Below are 10,031 nucleotides of genomic sequence, written 5' to 3'. Positions count from 1 at the left end.
ATCCCAGGTATGCAAGGATGGTTCAACATAAGAAAATCATTAATATAATACACCATATCAACAAATCAAAGCAGAAAAACCACATGATCATCTCGATTGATGCAGAAAAGGCATTTGACAAAATTCAACATCCTTTCCTGTGAAAACACGTCAGAGGATAGGAATAGAAGGGAACTTCCTCAGCATGATAAAGGGAATATATGAAAAAACTCATAGCTAACATCATCCTCAGTGGAGAAAAACTGAAAACTTCCCCCCTAAGATCAGGAACAAGACAAGGACGTCCACGATCACCACCGTTCTTCAACATCGTGTTGGAAGTTCTAGCCAGAGTAATTAGACAAGAAAAAGAAATACAAGGCATCAAAATTGGAAAGGAAGAAGTAAAAACTCTCACTCTTTGCAGATGATATGATACTATATGTCAAAAACCCTGAAAAATCACAGCAAAACTACTAGAGCTAATAAATGAATACAGAAAGGTGGCAGATTACAAGATCAACACTCAAAAATCTGTAGTGTTTCTATACACTATTCTATATATTCTATATGTAATGAACAATCTGAGGGGGAAATCATGAAAAAAGTCCATTTATAATTGCAACAAAAAGAATAAAATATTTAGGAATAAATTTAACAAAGAGACAAAAAAACCTATACAGAGAAAACTATAAGAAATTGTTAAAAGAAATTACAGAACACCTGAATATATGGAAGGGCACACCATGTTCATGGATTGGAAGACTAAATATAGTTAAGATGTCAATTCTACCTAAGTTGATTTACAAATTCAATGCAATACCAATTAAAATCCCCAAAACTTACTTTTCAGAAATGGAAAAACCAATAACCAAATTTATCTGGAAGGGCAGGGTGCCTTGAATAGCTAAAAGTATCCTGAGAAAGAAAAATGAAGTCGAAGGTCTCATGCTACTTGACTTTACGGCATATTATGAAGCCACAGTGGTCAAAACAGCATGATACTGGCATAAAGATAGATATACTGGCCAATGGAATCAAATAGAATGTTCAGATATAGATCATCTCATCTATGGACAATTGATCTTTGATAAGGCAGTCAAGCCAACTCACCTGGGACAGAACATTCTCTTCAATAAATGGTGCCTAGAGAACTGAATATCCACATGCAAAATAATGAAAGAGGATCCATATCTCACACCCTATAAAAAAATTAACTCAAAATGGATCAAAGACCTAAACATTATATCTAAGACTATAAAACTGTTAGAAGAAAATGTAGGGAAATATCTTATAAATCTTATAATAGGAGGCGGTTTCCTAGACGCTACACCCAAAGCACGAGCATTGAAGAAATAAATAAATAAAGGGGAACTCCTCAAAATTAAACACTTTTGCACATCAAAGAACTCCATCAAGAAAGTAAAAAGACAGGCTACAAAATGGGAGACGATATTTGGAAATGTTATATCCAGAATATATAAAGAGATTGTTCAACTCAACAACAAAAGGATGGACAACCCAATTACAAAATGAACAGACACTTCTCAGAAGAGGAAATACAAATGGCCAAAATGCACATGAAAAGATGCTGAACTTCCCTGGTTACTATGGAAATGCAAATCAAAACCACAATGAGATATCATCTCACACCCAACAAAATGGCCATTATCAATAAAATAGAACAAAATGGCAAGTGCTGGAGAGGATGTGGAGAAAGAGGCACACTTATCCACTGTAGGTGGGTATGTCAAATGGTGCAACCACTGTGGAAGGCAGTTTGGCGGTTCCTCAAAAAGCTGAATATAGAATTGCCACATGATCCGGCAATACCATTGCTAGGTATCTACTCAGAGGACATGAGGGCAAAGACACAAACGGACATTTGCACACTAATGTTTATAGCAGCATTGTTTACAATTGCCAAGAGATGGAAACAGCCCAAATGTTCATCAATAGACAAGTGGCTAAACAAGCTGTGGTATATACATACGATGGAATATTATGCAGCTGTAAGACAGAATAAAGTTATGAAGCATGTAACAACATGGATGGACCTTAAGGACATTATGCTGAGTGAGATTAGCCAGAAACAGAAGGACAAATACTGTATGGTCTCACTGATATGAACTAACATTAATGAATGAACTTGGACAATTTCAGTTAAGAACAGAGGTCATCAGGAGATAGAAATAGGGTAGATATTGGGTAATTGGAACTGAAGGGATAAATATTGTACAACAGGACTGATTGTAAAAATTCAGAATGGATAGCACAATACTATCTAAATGTAGTACAATAATGTTAGAATACTGAATGAAGCTGAATGTAAGAATGATAGAAGGAAGAGGCCCAGGGAGCACAAATGAAATCAGAAGGAAAGATATATGAGAAAGACTGAGATAGTATAATCTAGGAATGCCTAGAGTATATAATGATAGTGACTAAATGTACAAATTTAAAAATGTTTTGCATGAGGAAGAACAAAGGAATGTCAGTAATGCAGAGTGTTGAAAATAGATGGTAATTAATATTTTAAAACTTTAACTTATCTGTGAGACTAAAGCAAAAAATGTTTATTTGGTACAAAATTTATATTTTGACTAGTGCATTTCCTAATATAACTTATGTGGACAGTGTAATTGAACATCATAAGTACATGGAACCTTGAGTAGGGCATGAGATTTTGCAGGTTTGTCCAGAGTGATGTCTTGATAAATCCCAGAAGGATTTGAACAGTGAATAAAAAAGTATTTGCAAAGTCCCCTTGGGGGAATGGTGAGAAAGGGGGAAAATTCAACTTCCCCAAGTGGAGAATTCTTGATATTTTCACAAGCAGTGGGGACAGTCAAAGCAATAGGCTGGGCCTCCAATCTTGGGGTTTGTTCATATGAAATTTAACCCTGCAAAGGATAGGCTAAGCCTACTTAAAATTAGGCCTAAGAGTCACCCCCAAGAGAACCTCTTTTGTTGCTCAGATGTGGCCTCTCTTTCTCAGCCAACATGACAAGCAAACTCACTGCCCTCCCCCTCTCTACATGGGGCATGACTCCCAGGGGTGTGGACCTTCCTGGCAATGTGGGACAGAAATCCTAGAATGAGCTGGGACTCAGCATCAAGGGATTGAGAAAACCTTCTTGGTCAAAAGGGGGAAGAGAGAAATGAGACAAAATAAAGTGTCAATGGCTGAGAAATTCCAAACAGAGTCAAGAGGTTATCCTGGAGGTTATTCTTACTCATTAAATAGATATCACCTTTTTAGTTAAGGCGTTAATAGAGAGGCTGGAGGGAACTGCCTGAGAATGTAGAGTTGTGTTCCAGTAGCCATGTTTCTTGAAGATGATTGTATAATGATATAGCTTTCACAATGTGACTGTGTGATTGTGTAAACCTTGTGTCTGAAGCTTCTTTTATCTACCTTATGGACAGATGAGTAAAACATATGGATTAAAAATAACGGGGGGAACCAATGTTAAAATAAATTTAGTAGATTGAAATGCTAGTGATCAATGAAAGGGAGGAGTAAGGGATATGATATGTATGAACTTTTTTCTGTTGCCTTTTTATTTCTTTTTCTGAATTGATGCAAATGTTCTAAGAAATTATCATGATGATGACTACACAACTATATGATGAAAATTTAAAAAATTAAAAAGAAAATTACATATACCCCTACTCACTGGGGATCGACGCTGAAAAACATTGTCAATATTTATCATTTACACATCTGAAGGGGTCAGTTTACCAGCTTGTTGTTCAGAAGAGCCACGTGAAGATTATGTAATGGATACATTTGATTTGGGTTCGAGGTGGCAGCAAATGGGGCCTTTTCTGGAGGAGGCAGGGGTAGGCGTCTGCAGAGCAGGTCTGCAGGTGCAAGGGGACTCGAGGTGCACCAAAGACATGCTTCACCCACATCACAATTTTGCATAATATCAACACCCGCTCCTGCTGATCAGGCAGTTGCCAACTCAGCATAAACACTGTCAGTGAGAGCTTTCCTATGTGCACGAAGCAAACCACAGAATCATGGACGTTTAGAGTGGAAGGAAATAAAAGAACCAGTGGCGAAATAATTATCAGTTACTTCGCGAGTCCGTGGAAGTGGGCTTCCATCCCAGTTCTTTTAAGAAAGTCTCCAAATCTGCCTAAGGCCTCATCGGCACAGAATCAGTGGATACATCATTCCCACTTTCCTAGTTTTCCATGGAAACAATAAATTATTTCACATCCTACTCTCGCTCCAAGCACTATTTTTAGTGTTACCACTTGCTCTAGAAGCATTTGCTCAGTGCTTTCACCACAATGTCAAAGCACTTCACTGAAAGAGACAAGGAAGAGCTGCTCAAGCAGTTTTCAGAGGAGAATCTGGGTTTTGGGCACCAATCCTCTGCCTTGTGGGGTGATTTGTGGTTGCTGTTCCTAATGCAGTCACACTGCAGAACTGCCCAAATACTGCCCATTACAAACCTTCAGCCCAACAGGACTTGCTGTGACTTAAAAAAAAAAAACCTACATTTCCTTCTCAATGTATAAAACACTGCTTTCCTAGCAGAATGATGCTACTACATGCTGCAGAAGAGAAGTTTCCTGTTAAAATTCTGCGGGTGGTCCCCAGAGCCCAAGGAAGACACAGCCCCGAGGTGCCACAGCTCCTGGAGGGGCAGCGAGGCCCAGCTCTGCCGGCAGCGGGTGACCTCGGTCCTACAGTTCTTGGGGTCGCCCCTAAAATGACCTTGGCAAGGATGACCTCTCAGGTCCTGGACGGATCTAACCTTCCAAGTCTAAATTCCAGTCACGTAGCACATCGTGCCGGGGAAGCAAGACAAGCTTCCAGAAAGCTTCATCTAAATGAGAATCATGAGCTGCATTGGGTGGCCAGAAACACAGCCGTGCGTTCATTGGCAGAGATTATCACTCTTATTCTGTGCCTTACATTTATACTCCCACATTTGTTCTCCCTGCTTCTAAATTAGTCTGTGTAAAGGCTTTTAAAAGATCAGCTGGTTTAAAGCCACGTTTGCAGAAGGAGCTGTGCGGGCCAGCGCATAATCCAGATACATGCTCGTTTGATCTCTCTGCCCAGACAAGTAATGGTTCAGATTGTTTCTTTATAAGCATAATGAAAGTGCTCATTTCTCTTAATTAAAACAGTATTCCATCTGAACGCAGTAAGGGTGCTGTTCCATAATAACCTTTCGGAGTCGTCTCCTGCCCAGGATGGTGACACTCACTGCCTTGGGACAGGCAGGTGACAAGTGCCATGAGAAAGTAAAGGATGAGGGTGAAGCATCAAAGTACAGAGTTTTACTGAAAATAACATTACCATGAAAAACAAACATAACTGTGGTTTTTAGATATAACAAAATGAACACCCCTTTTTTTAAAAGAGAGGGGTTAAATATAAATCTATAAAATTTAAGGAGATCCTAACTGAAAGGTGGATTTTTGAGTTTTTGAGTCCCAGAAGGTACAGCCATGGACATTGCTGAGAGATCTATAAACTTCTGATGGATAGTTATTTAAATGGCTTTAGAGAATGTCTAAAGGTATTCAATTGGCACCAGGATTTCAGACAGTTAGTTTGGCATTTGTCAAAAAAAAAAAAAAAATTGCCTGGAAGATTTTTAGTTAAGAATCTGAATCCACCAGAGCAGTCCAAATATCCATGTAAAATACTAAGTGGCTCCTCTCCTGTAACCTGTGCCAGTGAGAAGGGCAGAGACAAAGGGAGTTTGTAGCAGTAACACTAGGAAATTCTAAAATAAATTCTGTGTTTCCTGCTGCTGCTGTAACAAATGACCACTATAGTGGCTCAGCACACCACAAATAACTTACTGTGCAGTTCTGGTGGTCACAAGTCTGAAATGGGTCTCGCTGAGCCAAAGTGAAGGTGCTGGCAGGTCGTGCCCCTTAGGGGTCTAGGGTGTGGTCTGGTGCTTTCCAGCCCCAGCCTCTTTCCCTGGGTCCTGGCTTCTGCCTCCACCTTCAAAGCCAGCCACGCTGGGCGCAGCCATCTCCCGGCTCTCCCCTGCTTTCCTCTTCCCCTGAGGGCCTCTGTGATTACAATGGCCCACCCAGATAATCCGGGATAATCTCTGTATTTTAAGATCAACCAATTAGCAACTTTAATTCCATGCCTGGTACACCGAGTTTTCTCTGAAGAAAGAAGAGAAGGAAGCAAATCATCTGGGAAAAACATTCCACTAAGGAAAATCAAAAGTTCCCCGTATTTATTCTGACAAAATCTCCACTTTTAAAAAACTTTTTATTTTTAAATAATTTGAAACTTATGGGAAAGTTGCAAAAATAATACAAAACCAATACAGAGCATTCCAGAATAACATTTGCCCAGATATCCAAATTAGCCTACTTTTTTTTTTGCATGGGCAGGCGCTGGGACTTGAATCCATGTCTCTGGCATGGCAGGCAAGAACTCTGCCACGAAGCCACCGTGGCTTGCCCAGATTTACTTATTTTTAACATTTTGTCATATTTGTTGTATCACTATCTTTCTTCTATCAATCATCTATCCTTCCATCCATCCATCTGTCCATCCATCCATGCATCTATTTTCTAAACATTTCAGAGTAAATTATACATACAATACCCCTTGTACACATAATACGTCCATGTATATTTCCTAAGAATAAGGAATTAATTTATGTAACCTCATTAAGTACAGTTATCAAGTTCAAGAAATTGAACATTGATATAAAGCACAGTCTATATTCCCTTTTTCCCCTGAATTATACAAAAAATGAACTTTTCTCCTCCATTATTAAATCCAGTCCAGCATCTTGCTCTCTTTAGTTTCTCTCTCCCTCTCTCTCTCAGTTATAGAGACATACCTGCAACATGAAATTTCCCATCACATTCACAATGTTGGGCCACCCTCACCACCCATTACTGAAGCCTTTCCTTCACTCCAGAGACTCTGCACCTGCTGGGCACTAGCCCCCATTTCCCCTCCTACTACCCCAGACAACCTGTACTCTACTTTCTGTCTCTACAAATTTGCATATTCTAATTATTTCATATAAGTGAAATCATGCAATATCTGACCTTCTGTGCCTGACCTTTTTCACTCAATGTTGATGTGTACAATGTTCATCCATATTGTAGTATGTACCAGAACTTTATTCTTTTTATTTTTTTTACGGTTGAATAATGTTCCATTATATGCATAGAACACATTTTGTTTGCCTAGTCATCTGTTCATGAACTCTCAGGCTGCTTCCACCTTTTGGCAATTGTGAATAATGCTGCTATGAACACTGAGTACAGATGTATGCCAAGGTCTCTGCTTTGAGTTACTTGGGGCATATACCTAGGAGTGGGGTTGCCGAATCATATGGGAACTTTATGTTAAACTTTCTGAGGAACTGCCAAACACTTTTCTACGGTTGTTCCACCATTTTATGTATGAGCATACATAATGCTTCCACCATACAATGTATGAGTGTTTCTGTTTATCCACATCCTCACCAGCACTTGTTATTTTCCTTTTTTGTAACGAAAGCCATTTTAGTGGGTGTAAGGTAATATCTCATTGTGACTTTGATTTGCATTTCCCTAATCATTAATGACGTTGAACATCTTTTCATGTGTTTATTGGCTATTCTGGAATGTTCTTTGAAGAAACATGTACTTATTCTGTGCATTTAAAAAACTGGGTGTTTTGTCTTCTTGCTGTTGAATGGTTGGAACTCTTCATGTCCTTGGATATGGAACTCCTATCAAATCTGCTTGGTTTCTTGGTCTGCAATGTATTTTACAAAACTGTTGTAAAGCGTTATGAGAAAACCCTCCAAACCATTGAAATGAAGGCGCGATCTAAATGCAGAACCTCACGACTGTTCTCATTGTCTTGAAAGTAATCATTAGTTAGAGCTAAAATGCAACCCGCTGCTGGGTTGTGTGAATAAAAAGTACCTGCTTGGAAGCCGTGGTGACAGATGATGCCATGTAAATAAAAGGCAAGGAAGCAGGAAAAGTACAGCTAAAGGGAGCAAACAGGAGCTCAGTGCCTGTCTAAATGGTAATAGAATTTCTTAGAATTAGAACAACGAATCAGAATCAAATGATATGGACAAGAATCGACAATCCCTAGACCGCATTGCCTAACACATGTGAAAAACGGGGCCATGCGGCAGCCCTTCCCAACCGGAAAAGAGGCAGTCCAGTCCACAGAGAGGGCTTAGACACAGCCTGCAGAAGTCAAGTGCGTTCGTGTCACATGTGGGTTCTGACACTTAGGAGCAGTGTGACCTTGGGCATATTTCACAAATCTTCTGGACTTTACATAAAGTGCCCTCGCAGAAGTCCAAATGAGACTCTTAGAAAGCAACTAGTATAGGTTGTGATGTGTAATACGTGCTCAGTAAATGACAGGGTTCCATGACCCTACTTTCCTTAGAGAAGCAGGGGGTGGCCTTCAAAGGGGAGGGCGGACTCCAATCTTAACTGGATGTCCCATCTCATGTTGGGATCAGCGGTCAGTGCTGCCGGGCGGCGGTGGCGGGCACACCGGAGGTCTCCATGCCTGCTAACTTCCATTTTCTCTGAAGGAAACAGAACCATCTGGTGAGATGAGAGCATGATAGAAACCAGAAACGTGGTGGGCGAGGGCAGCTGCGTGGGGAACAGGAGGAGCCACTGTCCGGGGACGAGTGGAGCTGGGGCCAGGTGAGCCTTCCGGCCTCTCACACCCGTGACTTAGAGCTCAGAGCTCCTCCCTGCGGGGCCCTTCCCCTCCTGGATCTCTCCTAGACCAATCACTGTAAGTGCAGACACTTGTACAGATATTTATGAAGTACCCCATGTGGTTTTCAGAGAACGTCCTCAAGGTATGAAGGGCCCAAGTTCGACTGGAGACCATACAAAATGTCTGTGGTTTCAGCCCTGCATATTTCTTTGCTTTTCCTTGGCAGCCCTGAAGGTGGTGGCTGTAAGAACAGGGCAGGCCGATGTAGGGATGAAGTTTCAGCTGGGAAGGTGCGGCTGGAGAACCAGGGCAGAATGCAGCTGGGGTGCCAGCAAGCGAGCCGTCAGGGTGGCGAACAGGAGGTTTGGGGTCAGCAAGGGAGGAGGCGGGAGCAGGATGCCTGTCTGCCCACTGCGACGAGGGGGCAGCCAACAAACAGGAGGTCCTTGGAAAGGCCCAGAGCAGGAGTTTAAACTAAAGGGGTGTGAGCCAGGGTGGAAGAGTGCTGGGAAGTGACAGTAGTAACGGAGTTTGACACATTTGAGGTCGAGTCCCTCAGGTTTATGACAGGTCATGGTGAAAGTTCATTGATGACCACATCTTTACAAGGGGTTAGCCCACTAGCTCGGTGCTGGTTCTGGATTCGCCACGATAATGCTGAGTCCTGATGGGTGCTGCATTCCAGTGGAGGAATCTAGTGGCAAACCCAAAATAAACCACTGCCAAGTGTGAAATGTGCTATAACAAAGAAGAGGCATAAGAGAGTAATGCAGCTCAAGAAACACACACACACATACACACTACCAAGGGAGTCACATTTAAGACCAGGAGGATGAGTCGGAATCACCCGAGCAAGGGGTAAGGTGGGAGCGCCCAGGAGAGGGGTGGCCCTGGCAAGGTCCTCCAGGCAGGTAGGAGCCTGGGAGTTCACGGGAGGGGAAGGCGGCCAGTGAGGGGTGGGCAGAGTGGGCGGAGGTGGTGTGGAAAGAAGCCATAGGACGGGCGGGAAACAGATCAGGCATGTTAAAGGGGGTGGAATTTTATCCTATGTGCACAAAGCCAGGGAATGGGTTTGGAGAGAGGGAAATGGCTGCTCTGGTTTGTCGCCGGAGGAGGTGGAGGAGTGGTGCGGGGACTTGGGGACAGCCAGCCTGTGGAAGGGGTCCCTCAGGAGGGGGCTTGCCCAGGTACCAGGCCCCGGCCACCAGCAGGAGGCCAGGCCTTTCCGGGTTGGTTCCTGGCCGGTTCTGAATTCCAGTTCTCCACGCAGGTTGGGGGCCTTTCTGACCCCAAGTGGACACAAGGGAGTTGAGTGACCCACAGTGACCAGGCGCCCACTGCCTAG

The sequence above is a fragment of the Tamandua tetradactyla genome, chromosome 17 (assembly GCF_023851605.1).
Source record: "Tamandua tetradactyla isolate mTamTet1 chromosome 17, mTamTet1.pri, whole genome shotgun sequence".
NCBI lineage: Eukaryota > Metazoa > Chordata > Mammalia > Pilosa > Myrmecophagidae > Tamandua > Tamandua tetradactyla.
Note: the sequence above shows the minus strand (reverse complement) of the source record.